At 43.7% G+C, this 17,210-nt stretch overlaps 1 long non-coding RNA gene across 3 annotated transcripts in view; it reads left to right on the top strand.

The window, feature by feature from the left end:
* Positions 1 to 735: 735 nt before the first annotated feature.
* LOC144100294 (uncharacterized) overlaps positions 736 to 17,210 on the top strand; it is a 53,317-nt gene continuing 36,842 nt past the window's right edge. For 2 of the 3 annotated variants that reach the window (XR_013307603.1, XR_013307602.1), the window contains exon 1: positions 6,340 to 6,458. This is a non-coding gene — a long non-coding RNA (uncharacterized LOC144100294). Of the gene's footprint in view, positions 834 to 6,339; positions 6,459 to 17,210 lie in introns of those variants that run through there. The other variant, XR_013307601.1, reaches the window with a different exon arrangement.

Genomic DNA, 17,210 nt, shown 5'->3' with positions numbered 1-17,210 from the left:
ACAAATCACTGAATTCAAGAGATAAGCATTGTAAAATTTATACTTGCTGAGACCTGCATGTGGTCAGCGGTGCAACGAATTCAGCTGCGCTGACGACTGACCAATTGCGTTCGTAAGAGTTGACTTGAATGTATAGAAATAAGTAAAGCAATATTTATTGGCGCCGTTATATCCTCCATAATTTTTTCTGCTTGGCTTATATAAGAGCGCACATACTTTTTCAGCAGCGGTTTATTTTAATGGCAACAGCTTTACTAAGCGATACTGTGACTGCGTTTTCGTGTCGAAAAACATGAAGGTTAATCCCTGCCATTTATGCGTCAAAACCTTCTTATAACAAAGTGCTTAAGAAAAATACAAATTGCGCGGTTCCCGTTAGGTCGCACACCAATTTGACATTTTTACATTGCATTGGCACCATAGGGAAAAGAAAAAAAAACATACTGGCGCTGGCGAAAGACAAGCCTATCTCTTCACCTCCCATAGGTTGGTTCGCGTTGAGTGTGCGCGATAAATTGCAATCAGCACTTGATATTTGACGATGGAGAAACAGCGCCGCGCGCAGCACTAAAAGGTCAAAGTTTAGGGAAGGTTCGCTACGTTTTCTGTACATTCCAGCGCAGCAGAAACGACGCACGCATTTGTTTAAATGCGGCCGGCGTCACAAGCGTCTGTCAAAATGATTTATGCGCAATCTTCGATACCAGAGGCCACACAAACCCGGCACTGTTTTTTTTTTCTCGACAGTGAACAATTGGTGCCTGAACTCGAACCGAGCTCTTCGTCGCATTTGGAAGATCCGTACAACAGGATGGCGCTCCGTCTACTGAAAAGTAAATATCGTTTCAATATGGAATGCGTGAAAAATGGCAAGAGAGCTGCTCCATAAGCCTTAAGGAAAACAATCACTTTGGCTCTACGAGTAGGTTCTACTAATAGCTGACAGAAAATACTGACACAAAAATGAATGAATCGTTGAATATTGCTTTTGCGAAACGTAATGGTAAACTTGGCAATAAAAAATAGGCTGCATATTTGCTTTGGTTTGGTTTATGGGGGTTTAACGGCCCGAAACGATTCAGGCTATGAGAGACGCCGTAGTGAAGGTCTCCGGAAATTTCGACCGCCTGGAGTTCTTTAACGTGCACTGACATCGCACAGTTCACGGGCCTCTAGAATTTCGCTTTTATTGAAATTCGACCGCCGCGGCCGACATCGAACCGACGTCTTTCGGGCCAGCAGCCGAGTGCCATAACCACTCAGCCACCGCGGCGGCTGGTTTCATATATATAGTTTATTTAAATTTGAATAGAAAACATCAAGCACATTAATAAGGTCAGAGTTTATTCCATCCAAACAAATTGAAGTTTGGCCAGAAATATCTAATAAAACATTTCAGACGCATTTTTTTTCTGTTTTCTTTAAATGCTCACACATGCGTATGTGATTCTAAACATTGTAACTGCTCATGTATGAAAGCAACGGGTTATAAAAGAAAGAAAAAGAAGGTACTTTACTTTTACTGCTGAAGGTGAAATGCGCTCAAGATATGCGTTCGTCGCTCTTATCCAAGCCGAATTAAACGCGGTATTCCGAATGGAGCAGATTTTTTCTTCGGATTCAGCCCATGTCTCTTGACAACTATCGTCGAAAACGTGGAATATTAAGTTATCTCAGCGTGAACGATCTTCAAGTTCGTTTAGTCTCTGATCAAGCGCTCCGACATGAGCAACAGATTCGACGTGCCGCGCCTCCGATGTGCGAATACTGTTTTCCACTGCAGTAAGATGACCATCAATATCTGCAATCTGCAGCTCCATTGAATTTTGGGCCATCTTAACTTCATTAAGTGCGGTCATAACTTCGTCGTGCCTAGAATTCATTGTATCATGTAAAGATTTTATTAGTGAGACTAATTCACTGTATTGCTGGGAAGACTCCTCCTTAGAGGGTCCAGAATTCAACTCAACGTCACCGGACAGTATTAACAACTTGGCGACGTGAATGCAATCACAAATCAAAGAAAGCAACGATTGTGGGCATGGAAGTACTAGCAAAAAATTATCGTCAGATTTTTTGCAAAATAGTTCAGTAACTTAACCTACCTGCACCAAGAAATGAAATGGCGTTTGATAAATGTTCGCTGTGGCCGTACTTCCATGCCCACTAAGAGGATTCCAGGGGCGCCGACTTCTTAAGTAGTGTCCCGGAGATGATGATTCCGTCGATGCCGATGTCTTGTCCAAGGTGGGTTTGCAGAAAGTGGTTTACAAAAAAGGGGGCCGTTCCCTCGCAGCGAAGCGGTCCGGCTGGCGGTGACTCGAAAAGCTGGAGGCTGTCATCCGGCGTCCGCAGCAATGGACGCAACTGCGCAGTCGTGGCGCCGAGACGATGATTTGACGGGGCAAGCACCATCAAGATCTGCACCAATAAACAAAATGGAGTTTGATGCATGTTCGCTGTTTCCGTACCTCCATGCTCATTAAGCATGTTTTGCCTAGTGAATATTTACCGGGCTCTTAATTAAACAACGTGATGCCTCCTTACACGTAGCTAGAGCGCGCTCTCAATGCTGCCTGCGGACAGAGGCTGCGGTAATATTTTTGCAAGTTGGACCTCTTTTTCCGGTATCCTGTGCAATAGCATTGGTCACGAATTGAGCAAATCGCAGTAACTCCCGCGCCAGCCCTTCTTCCACCTCCCTGTGCAGTCGCTTTCACGACAGTGGATACCGCTGGTAGTGAACTATTTAAGTAACATGTAACAGGTTTTACCCTGTAATTAAAACTTGATGTTTCAGTGCAAGGCACTCGAATCGAATGCAAGGATCAATGAGGTACATTTTTTCGCCTTCCGCAGCAGAAATGCCGTTGTAGGACGAGTAGCAGATGGCAGGGTGAGAGGGAATTGATCAAAAACTCGAAGTGGAAATAGTGCTGGTCAAATGCTTATGGGAAAGCTCCAAGGCGAAGTATATTTATAGTATTGGAGCAAATTACTCATCGGTAATTCAAGCACCCCAATACAGCTACAAAGGGAAGCTTTACACCTGGCACACAAGCATCATACTTAAATAAAAATTTGTACTGGCCCGGAGTCTGAACACGGGACAACCACTTCACTGGAGCATATGCTGGCCGTCCAGGTTAGCTCAATAGGTAGAGTGACTGGTCTGGTCAGTCGGTGAAGTGGTAGCCGTATGGTTCAAAATGATGATGGGCTATTTGCCTGGCGATCTGTCCATTGATTTCTTTTATTATTCTGGCGCAGAGCGTTTCGTTCATGAGGGCGGTGGTTATGACTGCGCAAAATAGAGTTAAAATACTGCAGGATTTTCTTATTCTCTTACATGTTCATCCTCTTCTACTTTCATTCGGCTGCATCAGCGTCCAAAATGTATTCTTACACTTTTACATTACTGTTAAAAATGCTAGAAAGAGTTGTTATGAGAATGAAATCTTCATCTCCGGCTCCAATTTCTACAAGCTACCGCAGCTCAATAACTATTTTTTTAAAAGGAACTTCAATTCATCCTAATGAACTATCATCAATATTGAAATCCTCTTCATAGCCCACTTGAGATTGCCAATTTTTTAAGCGGAATCTTTTTCTCTCCAATTGCATCCTCTACTTTTACCTGCTCCGACTGCCCTACTCGTTCTAAAAATTCATTCTTCCTAGCCCCTACGTTACATGCGAAGGTCAAAAGCGCGATTGTAACTATGAAAGCAAATTTCGTTGGTTTACTTAATATTAATGAAAATAACAAACTGACTAAAGATGACTTTTCTGATGTCACTCGTGTAATTAACTTATATTTTTAAGTCTGGTTTATCTCCCTAAGAGGTAAATTAAAGCCGTGCCTATCTGATCAATAATTATAGGTTCATCTCTATCCTCTTTTTTAGTAAAATCATTGATAAACTGATTCATTTACAACGGTCTAGAGTTTTAGAAAAACAACATGCTGCAGCAAAAGAATTTGAATCCGACATGCTTTCCCCGATGATGTGGTTTTGATTTATTTAAGCAACAAATGCAAAATAGAGGCACATAAAGGTACTATGTTGATTCTCTCTTCATTGATATTACTAAGGATTCTGACTTAATTAACAATTATGTTTTGATTTCCAATATAATAACTTGCGGCAATGAAGATATTCCCTTAAATCTTTTGTTTCTTATTTAACCATGAACAAACAGTGTGCATCTTGGGTATCTAGCCTAACCCAAAAATTATATTCACTGGAGTACCACAGGGCTTCAATTCAAGTCCATTGCTTTTTCAAATCTGTATTAATGATCTTCCTAACGGCCTCTATCCATTAACTGATTGCAGTCGATTAAGCTGATGGGAAAGCCTATTTCTTCTCATTAACATTTGTACGCCCTAACATCCCAGATTAATTTATATCGCAATAACATTGCAAACTGGGGCTCTAATAATAGAGTTCTCTTCAGTATTCAGTTCCAATCATACAACCACGACCATGACATATACTCTTTCGATCATATTTCGTTCAATATATTCTTCGGATCAATGAACACGGTTTGGTGTAGAACTGGACCGCTACCTAAAATTAAACATGCAAATTTAACAAGTTCAATAAAAAGTATCGTATGGGATCAGCATTCTTTGAAAGGAGAGACATTTTCTCAGCCCTAAAAGCCTAATTGTGCTGTGCCATGCTTTCATTCAATGTCATTTGAAATATTGTACCACCTCGTTCAGGCGTAGGCACAACTCTCACCTCTAAACACTCAAGGTCATCCAGAACCAAGCTCCTCTTATTATAATTTGATTTAATCGGCATACCAACCTTACCTTTTTGTACTCTCTACTTGGCATCTTCTATATTTCAGACCCCACTGAATTCAATCTTGGCTTATACGCTTCTCATGTGAAAAATACGCGCAACATACTTGAGTAGATACACATCCAAGAACTAGCCATAACTGCACGAGATTTGTATCACAGAATCATTTTCCACAACAAATCATTCAAACTATGCAATTCAGACACCTGTGGTCACTCTGATCAAATATTTTCCTAGAGCATAAAAACTATGTCATCTGTGTCCTCATTAGGTGCCACTTCACTCGTTTGTTCCTGACTCTTCATTTTCCGCAATATTTTTGAATCCTCATATCTACTTGCTTTTTGCTCTGTCATTGCAATTCACTGTATTTAATTTGTAATGTGATTCTGTTGCGTTTGTTCTGTACATTGCTAATTATCATGTTTGTATCGATGCGCAAGCTGCCTCATTTGATTGTCTTTTGCTTTTTAGTGTAAGAGGTGCCACTACAGCTCGGAGCAAAAATGATGCCGTTCTTTGCTGACAGAGATACCAAAATATCCTGTGGGGGATATGCACCAAATAATACCATTCCACTACCCTTATTCCGCTTTTATACATTCTTCCCGCCAAAGAAGGAATAAACTGCTATTGTAACCTTTTTATTTGGTAATGTATTCATCATGTATACTGCTTTCTGGTTGCCATATTCCGGAACCAGCTTCCAGTAATATTAAACAGGACACATTTATTTTTAAGAACTTAAGCAGTTCTGCCAATGTGACCAGTGTGACGTGCCGTTATAAATACACGTTGCTTTATATTTCTTCCACTTCTATCGCTTTCATTGTCTCTGTAACTGCTGTTTAATTTCTGCCAGTGTGTGGTACAATTGCTTGTCAGAATGGGTTTAAGTGCATCTCACTTTTATTTTTTTCATAACGAAGGTGTCAAGTGTGCAATAGCTAATAATAGAAATTTACTTTGGGTCTTTCTCTATAATTTCGTTTAGGTAACTATTGCATTGGCACATACCTAGTCAAGGATGCAAGGGTCGAGATGAATATACTTGGACGTTTTTTTTCAATGTATCCAGCAAAAAAATCAGCAGGACTGAATATATACTCTTTTGTTGAGCTATTAAACCAAATATTAGGTATATGACGCATGTTTATGATCATACTGGACATCGAAAGAATTAAATTGCGGTTTTTGTAGATTGCCGCAATTCTGCACGAAAGCAGGAATGAAGTTTGCGCACCCTTGCGTCATGCGGTTAGATTTTCACAGGAACGCGCGGTTGGCTGTATAGCTAAATAGACAACTATTTTTATTCCGGACGCCGGAGTTTAAATGCTGAGAGTTAAAGAAAGCACCTTTTCGGCTACATCTGTCCGAAAGTGCGCCTTTAGCGTTATTTTATTATGGCGCCTGCTGCACCAACGAGCCATATGTTTTGCGATTGCGCGTTAAAGTGTGTTTAGGATTTGAATACGGCCAGGACCTTGCATGTTTCCTGTGATCTATACATTGCGAACGTTGGCAGAACTTAACTGCTGTCTGCACAGGCAACTAGGATGAAACTACATTTTCGCATAATGCTTGCTTGGTCGACCGTGTTCTTCGCTTTTCTCTCTTCAACAAGGATGGGCTTTAGCTGTATGTTCAATCTATTGCTTCTAGTTTTCGGGCCAGAACAATAGAAATTTAAGTGTTATGCTCCACCGCACTTCTTTTAGCCTACCGACGGTGAATAATTGATAGGAGATAAAGAACTAGTATCAAATGCTAGGAGGAATGCGTTCTTGAATAAATATTTAGGTTGTGCCTAAGGAGAAATGAAGAGCAACCATGCGAATAAATATTCCAGGCGGTCGCTAAGCATTCTATTCTCTAGAAAGTAGGTTAAGGATAGCTGTTTGAAAAAATGAGTTTTTTATTCCGCTGCAAAATTCATATTACTTTTAGCGAGTGGTAACAGGTAAAGAGAAAAACAGTGACAGTTTTGCGAATCGTTCTTTATCTGTAGTTCCGTAGTGCCAATTCCGCCAATTATTTGGTATTATTTGCAATTTAGAAATTTGTTTGCGTTGGCTGTTTTAATTGTTTTAACGTGGCAGGCAATCAATAAAATTTAATATGCGCTGCTGCGTTCGTTTCTTAGGGAACAGAAAACTTAAATCTTCGATTCCTTCCTTGCTGTGTGAGGCCCATGGTGCACATGACTAAAACAGCGTCAATTCTTGTTTCGTAGAAGACTACTTTTTTCAGGAGTAGTGCAATCATGTTTGAGGGCTAAGTTTGGTTCATGTTCGGCATTCTTCTCTTATCGCTTTTTTGTCACAGGCAAAATTATATATTCTTAGTTGAACGATGTATAAGCCTCAGCGGTTCGTATAACCACGCTAAGATCTGCAATGCTTTTATGCAACATATGATAATTTCAGATTGTGCAGCTTAATACTGTATATTGTGTCACGGTCTTGTTTTTACTACTGAATGCGAAAGGCTAGATTTCAATTACTACATGAATATACGAAAAATTACTAGCACCCTATGTTAAGTTTGCTACGCTGCCTGCTTTGCAAGGCACTTAGTATGAATGTTCCTCAGAAGACGTATGCTTGACGTGGGTGCCTCCTTTGTTAGTAGTGGGTGAAAGTTGGTCGTCGTACTTCTTTGCTTTTAGCGCGCACACTCTAGTCTCTAAGCTGTTGTATATTAGCGGCCTAACAGCATTTATTCCTGCAGCTGCTACCAGGACAAAGCAGCAACTATGACGTGTTTCTATTTTATTTAAACTCCAGCCTACAAGACAAATGTTTTAAGGCATTGCATTGAAACAAGCTATACCCCTTGAAAGATAGAAACCTCGCATGCACGATTGAATCAATTAAAAAAGTACTGGGCTGCCCTGCTGATGCAAAGTGTCCTTGCCCAAGTTTTAGTTCCGATCACAACAAAATCTACAGAACTCAGGAAATATTCTCGGTCGGCAAGCGTGAGACTGGCAACAGCTACAAACCTAAAAACGTCAAATCTCAACGCTTTCCCACGCAACGACTAAATCTAGCTGAAATCTACAGCGTGCTCCTTTCACATCTGTCCTTAGCTATACATTTTTGTTTTGCCAGATCACAGTTTAATCTCATTAAATGACTCTAGTCACATTAAAGCACTTTTTGAAGTCTACCGAGTCGCAGAGGAAAGGACGGTTATCATGACGCTGCCGTATAGGATTTTAAAGGGGATGGTGCGCCTCTTGTTATTATGAGCTAGGAAGTAAGTTGGAGTCCCGCTTCTTTACCGATTGTTGGTCTGCGATCTAATATTGATTAGACAAAGCGGCCTTAGCAGAGCAGTGACTAGTGGATTCGCATAGCTAAGCACCAAATATTGTGCGAAATCATGCCACACGACCAGGCCACTTTCATACGACACGCACTTACACAATGCAATCCAACTTTCAAACAACGTGACCATACAGTATACAAGGCAACTTTCATACAACCTAGCCACGAAATTGCCATACCACAGAACTAGAGTATACATTGGGGTTGTCCCATCAAATAACCATTAAAGAAGCAACGTAGTATTTATCTTATCATTCGACATGGCTATTATATTAGCATTAGCGCACGCAAGGGGATTTCTTTAAAATTTCATACCACAGCCTTGGTCTTTTAGGGAAGAGGTCCGACAAGCAGCTAATTTCTGTGGAATTCCCGCGGACTCAAAGCTCGCCTTTCGGATTTCCGTCGCTTCGTGTACGCCAATATGTTTCCCATTATCGTCATTTGCGAGCCGAACTTATCGAACAAAATCAGGCTTTCTGGATATGAATCATTTATGTCGTCAGCTGTTTATGAAAACAGTAAGGTTTTGGTGTTTATTCGCCGAGACCTAACCTTCACTCACCAGGCTGTACCACCTAATGACAGTAATCAATATATATGCCTAAACGTAAGGAAAAAGAATCTGGCCTTTACTTTTGTAGTCGCCTAACTATCTCCGTCAAGTCGATTTGATTACAAAAGACTACGAGACATCCTTTCCTCAACTTCCAATCCCTGGGTCATCATTGGAGATTTCAACGCCCATCATACACTCTGGGGAAGTCGGGTCATCAACGCAAGAGGCAGAGCTCTCGTATCTTTCGCCTCTAGTAATGAACTTTGGCTGCTGAATGATGGAAGTCCTACGTTCTTACGTGGCTCCACGTAGAGCAGCTGTCTGACTTGGCTTTCGTCTCACGAAGCCTAGTCAGACGTGCAGGGTGGTTTGCGGACATAGAGACGCACGGAAGTGACCATATCCCCACGTACATCAAGATCAGAGGATTGACCGCTTCCAAAACACAGGATACGATCCAAGGAGTGGACTGGCCTAAATTTCAGTCTATTATGGAAGAACACTGCGACGCCAATTCATCTTTCGACTTGGAAGAGGCAAATCAAGAGCGTGGTGCAAGACACTGTGTACTCTAACATGCTCCTCGAAACTTAATGATTTTGGTGCGGAACTAGAACGACTAAGAGAAATCCGATGACGTGCTGAACGAAGGTACCGACGTACGAAAACAATGGACCATTTACGGACCGCCAGGCGCACGCAAAAGAAGATACAGCGCTGGTTAGACAAGCTCGAATCGCAACGTTGGGCTGCCTTCTGTGAGTCGCTAGATCCACGCAAGCCTTTATCGCAACTATGGAGAACGGTGCGCGGTCTTCGGACACTTCCCGTACAGCGATTCCCATTCAAGGCTCTTGCCCTCTCTCAAAAGAGGTCGGAAATTGACGTGGCAGAGGATTTCTGCGCCAGATTATCCGGCCAACTCACAGCTACCAACATTCCATCGCCTTGGAGCAGCTACCCGCCACCACATGATTTCCGGTTGGATCTACCATTCTCGATCCACGAATTTAAGGCAGCATTAGCTTTGTGTAGCCGCACATCAGCGCCAGGACCTGACGGAATTTCCTACCGAGCTCTGTGTCACCTGGGGGAGCGAGCGAGAGGAGTCCTTCTTGAGGTGTACAATGAATCTTGGAGAAATGGCACGCTACCAACAACCTGGAAGACAAGTCGCCTTGTTCCACTGCTGAAGCCTGGCAAGTCGCCGTTGGAGCTCTCATCATATCGCCCGATCGCTTTGGCGAGCTGTGTGGGCACACCTGGAGTGGCACTTGGAGTACCACAACACCTACCCAGATGCCATGGCGGGCTTCCGATGCGGTCGATCATCGATCGATAACGTCGTCGACCTGGTGACCTACATTCAACATGAGAAATGCCGTAAGCGTCTCTGCGCATCCTTATTCCTCGACGTTAAAGGGGCGTATGACAACGTTACGCATGAAGCCATCCTCTCTGCTCTCGCAGAGGTAGGAGTGGGTGGTCGGATGTTTCAATGGATACGGAGCTATCTATCCATGCGATCCTTCTTTGTAAGCACCGAGGAAGGCCATACTTCAATTCACTATAGCTACCGCGGTGTCCCCCAGGGCGGTGTACTAAGCCCCGTGTTATTTAATCTAACACTAATTGCTCTCCTTGAGCACGTGCCAACCACAGTCAGGCTATCAATGTACGTGGATGACATCTGCATATGGACATCTGCAGTAACACGCCTACAGTTGCGAGCGAGAATTCAGAGAGCCGCCACACAAACTGTTATCTACCTCCGTAATCGAGGCCTGGAAATTTCCTCCGAGAAATGCGCACTAGTGCCATTTACGCGCAAACCCATGGCAAACTACAGTGTAATAATAAATGGCCAAATAATACGACAGGTCCGATCGTACAAGTTTCTAGGTGTCATAATCGACAGGGACTTGTCATGGAGCCCATACATATCATACGTGAAAAAACGGTTAACAGACATCTGCCACCTGTTCAAGTTTTTCGCTCGCAAGACCTGGGGAATGTCGCCTAGTGCCATGATACGTCTGTACAGGGTGCTTTTCCTAGGATTTCTGCGATACAGCTTGCCAACAATAAACAACACACGCAAAACGAATCTACGTACAATACAAAGTCTTCAGGGTCAAGTGCTCCGGATCTGTCTAGGCCTGCCTCAGAGTGCTTCAACAGTGGCTACGATAGCACTCGCTAGAGACCACCTTGTCAAGACCCATACTGAAATTGAATTACTCAGGACCCATATAAGACATCAAGCCAGGAATCCTCGTCACCATTTAGCCTCTCTACCAGCGGACCGGCCACACACATCTTTCAGCCAAACGATAACTGCATATGATGAATCATTGCCAGCTTGTTTCACTCCGGCTGCGAGACCTTCGATTCCTCCATGGTGCCTCGCTCAGCCAAAAATCAACCTCGCAATACCTGGTATCTCGAAAAAAGCTGATCTGTCATCACCAGCCCTTAGACAGCTCACGCTACTACATTTGTACGAGAACTACCGTGACTCAATGCATATTTACACTGATGGATCTGTCCTTCCAAGCAGCTCCGCGGCGGAAATCGTTATTCCAGCGAAAGCTACAACAATCAAATTTAAGACGACCCAAGCGACAACATCGATGGCAGCAGAGCTCGCAGCGCTCTTAACTGCTCTTCATCACATTGGTGATGAACCGCCACACAAATGGACAATATTGTGCGATTCGAAGGCGGCACTGCAGTCTCTACTGTCACCTCTATGACGCGGACCGCACGAACAACTAATCTTCCATATTACAGAAACGTTACACCATATAAGTGATGCCGGCCATGAAATAACGTTCCAGTGGCTTCCAAGTCACTGCGGGATTATCGGCAATGAACGGCCGGATCACGCTGCCCGCTCAGCCCATACTGAGGAGTGCCACTTCCCAATTCCTCTTTCTAGAAGTGACGCGGCACGGTTAGCTCCGCCTACTTGCTCGGCAGTGCACCGAGTCGCAATGGAATGAGCCACATTTAAGAAATACGCGACTGTACTCACTTGATCCAACATGAAGTCTTCGAGCGCCATCACAGCTTCGCCGTAGAGACGCCACGCTTTTATATCGACTTTGGTTGGGTGTTGCCTTTACTAAAGCCTATGCCTTCCGCATAGGAATGTCCGATACCCCAACCTGTGACCACTGCGGCCATGAAGAATCAATTGGCCATATATTGTGCTCCTGCCCGCAGTACAATCCACAGAGGGAAAGCCTTAGCCACGAACTTGACCAACTGGACGACCAACCGCTATCCGAAAAAAGAATTCTACAACATTGAAAGGACCTACCGTCGCAGAAGAAGGCCGTGCAAGCGCTTTTGCGCTTCTTACAATCTACCGGCCTGTGTGAAAGACTTTAACTGGAACGTCTTGTGTGTGTGTGTCTCCATGTGTGCACGCTCTTTTTTTTTGCGTTTTCCTCTCTGTCATCTTTCTAACCCCTATCACCCATCCCCAGTGTAGGGTAGCAAACCGGAGACTCACATCTGGCTAACCTCCCTGCGTTTCCTTTTCATTCTTTCTCATACCACGTGACCTCGCAACATCCGCGCAGTCTCGAATTTTATTCAAATTTTTCATACCAACCAACCATTTAGCAACCACCATATCTGCAATAAACTTTCATACCGCGCGACCATCCCATAGGCACACCGTACCCAAGTCCATTCAGCTGGAAGGTCAACGGCTCAGAGCTTAAGGTTCAAATGTCAACGCTTCAGTCACCCATTGGCTTTTTCAGGATTGTTATTGAAGTAGTGTTCTGGCGCTAAATGTGTTACGCCACTGAGTTCATTGTTGGGGCTGTGCAGGCACCTGTGCCTGACGTGTAGGTTCGGAGAAAAAATTCTGTTGGGATTTAGGCTGATCCAGGGTGCCAGTTATGCAGCTTTCCTTTATTCAAAGCGAACAGAGAATAAAACACGCCGTTAATGTCATGAAAAAGAAAGGAGCATAATAGCCTCAATTTTTAGGTGGACACCACCGCCACCTCACAGCGATATTAAGGTCCCCTTTGAGCCAGTCAGCCATTTATCGAACCCACTGAGCCAATCAACCTCTCGACCGCTAATGCCAACCAGCTTTCACTGATTATTGCGCTATGCCGGTACGCTTAGATGTATTACGCGTTAGCGCATACAGCTCATTTGGTCGAAAACCCGTCGTGACAGCAGTAAGAGGGTTTCAAATGGGGCTAGTTGGTAGTTAGAATGGTCAAACATAATTGCGCTTTTAGACTGACGTAGAACACAGGGACGACACAAACAGTGTTGCGGAAACATTTGCGCACCAGTGTTTGTGTCGTCCCCGTATTCTCCCACGTCAGTCTAAAAGCGCAATTATGTTTGAAACAGGACCGCAGTAGTCGGCACTGCGTGTCCGAATAATCGGGTGGTGCGTAAAGGAAGCGTATCATGGTAATTTGTGGTTCTAGTGATTGATGATTTTTTGGTATGAGGTAGGCGATGATGAGTGAATGATATTATTGTAATTAATTGATTAATTAAAGAAATGAAAAATGAAAATTGAAAAAAGAGGTTCAAAGGTGTGAAAATCCTGAGCATGAAAGGCCAATGCTAGCTGATGCTATTAACCAAAAAATAGATTGCGTATTTGTTCAGTTAATTAATAGAAACAATTAGAACATTAAAAAACGCTTTCAAAGGTGTGAAACTGCTGAGTATGCAAAGACAGTGTTGTTGAGGCTATGTATTGGTGATAACAGAATCTCGTAAAAAATTCTGAAGAATAGCATCAGAATCAGATGACCTGCCAAACGGTGCACACAACGCCGCAACTCGTAAACGCAGCATAGGAGTGCTCCAACATGATTTTTTAAATTCCCCTATTATTAGCTTCCTTCCAACATGCAGTCCAGGTGACATTCACTATTAAGAAAGATTTATTTCAGCAGAGCAGTTACAGCATCTGCTGCAGGGGCAGAGGCTAAAGGCTGTGGCGCCTGACGAGGCCTCTGTCCCTCTGCAGTCGACGGAAGTGCAATACAAATTTGAGCATAACAAGAAGGTAAATCACATAATTAAAACAAATGTGGGTAAATTATGCTATTATAACCACAACATTAACACAATATGATAATGCAAGGATATTATACAGAGATTTTGTTCAGTAGACAATACATTGAAGGACACTTATTACAAAAATAAAGTGAAAAACCATACTACAAAAGAAGGATACATCCTGAGTATGCATGTCATATGTACTCGTCACTCCCCGTACAAAACACCTGATATTATTAGGACATCTTTAATGTGCTTTTTGAATGTGCTAATATTAGATGCGAAATTCAAGTTACCTTCAAGTTTATTAAGGATCGAAGCCATTTGATAAGGAACTGTTTGTTTACCGTAATTGGTTCTAGTTTTTGGTATGCGTCTTTTATTGTGTCGGAAAGGATAAGTGGAGTTTTCTTCCCTGTCACAAATGTGCAGCTTCCGGAGTTGTACGAGCTGTAGTAGTTTATAGTAGTATAGCTGGTCAGTCCTCAGCATTTTATATTTTAAGAACAAAGGAGAAGTTTGTAGTAGCTGGTAACGTCCATAATAATTTTCATAACAACGTAATATCTTTTTCTGCAGTATTATGAGCTTATTGTAATTGCCCTTTGTTGTGGTTCCCCACACCATCATCCCATATATTAGTTTTGAATAGAACAGGGAGTTGTACAACAATTGTTTTAGCCATAGAGGAATTATGTGCCCTACTTTGTATAAACATCCTACGGTTCGTGCTAGTTCATTTGTTAAATGATTCACATGTGGCGTCCATGACAATTCTTCCTGGAACCATACGCCAAGGAATTTTTGTTCTTTAACCAAGGAAATACATTGGTCATCAAACTTAAGTGTTATTCTTTTGTGCAGTTGTTTGTTAACTGGGCGAAATACGATAAATGTTGTCTTTTTTGAATTCAGTTCTAGCATATTTTCCTTCAGCCAGCTGGACAAGTGCACTAGATAGTTATTTACTTAGGTTTCGAGTGCTGTTATCTCATGCGATGTGAAAAAAATATTAGTGTCATCTGCATACATAATGATCTCTGGTGATTCAGGTATTTTCACAATATCATTATTATACGCGAGGAAGAGCAACGGTCCTAATATCGCTCCCTGTGGGACACCCTGAGTTAGTTTTAACTGTGATGAACTTGAGCCATTATTGAGTACTATTTGATATCGATCATAAAGATAAGAAGATAGAAGTTGCAGGGCAACACCACGTACACCGTACATAGATAATTTGTGTAGTAAGATGTTGTATTGTATAGAATCAAACGCCTTTTTAATATCGCACCGCAGTAAGACGCACCGCAGTAGCACGTTTCCTGAAAATTGCTTATAACCACTTCACAGACGCGCATGACGGTTGCAGAGAGGTTTTTAAGCGTCGCAGTAGTAGTAAAAACATTTACTTCAGAAGAACACGGTTAGGGCTTAGGGAATGCGGGATAAAGAGATTTGGAGCTTTTTCTGGTCGGTCTTTCCCATTCCGTGATTCTTTTGGCCTCCGCCGCCGCCTTTGCTCTCGTCACCAGCATAAGGTATGTGCTCGGGTCAGAGTCAATGAGGAGGCCCTCCCACGTTTGTAGATTAGGGCTTGTTATCGTCTGTAGTAAAAGGTTTTTTCCTCAACACGAGGGGACGTGGTACATTGTAGCACGTCGTGGCGTAGTCCCCACTCCACACGCACTCTTTTAGATATCTATTCGGCCACGTTTTTTTAATATATGGCCTTCCTTGCGTACGTCTCTGCAATTGCCTGAGCGTGGTAGCCTGCTCTCTGTTCAAGTTGTCCGCCGGACCCCTGTATATATTGCACGCTCCAAACAACGACTTATTTGCCTCCCCCTTAAGATTCTAGCTTGTCGTAGTGTTCGATTTACCAAACCGCCCTCCTGTTCGGGAACACTTCACCAACGGGGTCTACTGTGACATTCTTCTCAATCACAGTATCATTTACAGAAATAATAATGTGTTGAATGTTTGTGTTTTTCGTTCTGTGTCTGTGTAGTCGGTGTGTTCTGAAGGTGGGTCCTGTTGGATGCGGCGAACACCAAGCCCCGCCAGATTTATCGAGTAGGAATGTAAAAGACCAATACCAATCATTAGTTTTACTGCGTTAGAAGAATCAGTGGCGTAAGAGGAAAAATCTGGTTTGGGCCTACAACTGGCTGGAGAGTGTAATTTCCACAAATGCTTCTGAGGAAATGAAAAAGGCGTAACTGCGCCACTTTTCGATGGGCAAATAGAATGCGCCATGAGGAAATGGAGGAAGGTAGGGGCGTAAGAAAGAAGAAAGAGGTGACGAAGTGGAGAGCTCTGGAGTAATTTTGATCACGAGGAAAACGTGCCCACACTTCGTATAGGACACAGGCGCTTTTTTTGTGTGTCGCCTCCAAAGAAATGCGGCCGCCGTGGCTGTTTATCTCGGGTAATGCGGCTGTGTGAAGCTGCAGTTGCCGCGAGTCGAGGGTGAGAAATTCGTGCAGAGGTGAGCGTACAGGGGTAACTTCTATCGGCTGCAGGCAGAGAGCAGATAGAGGGAAAGCAAGCTCTCTTCTGAGGATCATGTCAACACGTACACCAGCCGCGATGGCTCAGTGCTTAGGCACTCGACTACTGAGTCGGAGTCCACGGGTTTGAACCCGACCATGGCACCCGCGTTTCAATGGAGGCGAAACTCAAAGGCTTAAGTGTGCTGTGTGATGTCGGCGGTTCATGTTAAAGATTCCCAGGTGGTCGGTTAGGTTCGGTTCGTAAAAAAGTTATTGTGGTGTAATTAATGAAGCCCTTGAGGTTAGAGAGTTTGCGGCCTCCTGGTCGTCTTCGGGTCTATATCCGGCCCGGCGCGCACCCTAGCGGTAGCCTTTAGCAGTGTCGACCGCCCTCAGTCCAGGGCACTGCTCCCTCATGCAGATGTTTGAGTTCATGAGCCAGACCTACGCCACCCCATGTGGCTTCACCGCCACGCTGTCACGTGGTTGTTCACGTGGTCGGAGCAGCTGCCGGCGGCGCGGTGCCGAGGCTGATCACGTGGTTAGTCACGTGGTTGGTCGCGTGACCAGCCACGTGGTGCGGAGCAGCTGCTACTGCTGGGGGCGCGGCGCGCCGGAAAAATCGAGCTGCAACAGCTGTGCGCGTGGGCCGTGTCATGTGCGACGAAGATCAAGAAGGAACGCTCAGCCAAACGAAGTGGCAAAAGACTGACTTTGAAATTCAACTGAGCAAGTTCCACCCAGCCAGCTGTAGGTATCGCGTCACTCCAGGTTTAACCAGAGCTAAACCACCGCCAATATTTGGGTGTATTAGCTCCCCCTAACCTCGTTTCCTGCCCCCTCACCTGTTTCATTTCATTTCTACATTCTGCCTGCTACCCTTTACTTCCGCTGCCCTAACTCAGGTGCTTCAGTATCGATGGCAGATGGCGGGGCTAGCAAAAACCTT

The sequence above is a fragment of the Amblyomma americanum genome, chromosome 8 (genome assembly GCF_052857255.1).
Source record: "Amblyomma americanum isolate KBUSLIRL-KWMA chromosome 8, ASM5285725v1, whole genome shotgun sequence".
In the NCBI taxonomy this organism is placed as follows: Eukaryota; Metazoa; Arthropoda; class Arachnida; order Ixodida; family Ixodidae; genus Amblyomma; species Amblyomma americanum.
The sequence above is the reverse complement of the archived record's forward strand: the minus strand, read 5'-3'. Positions and strand labels throughout refer to the sequence as shown.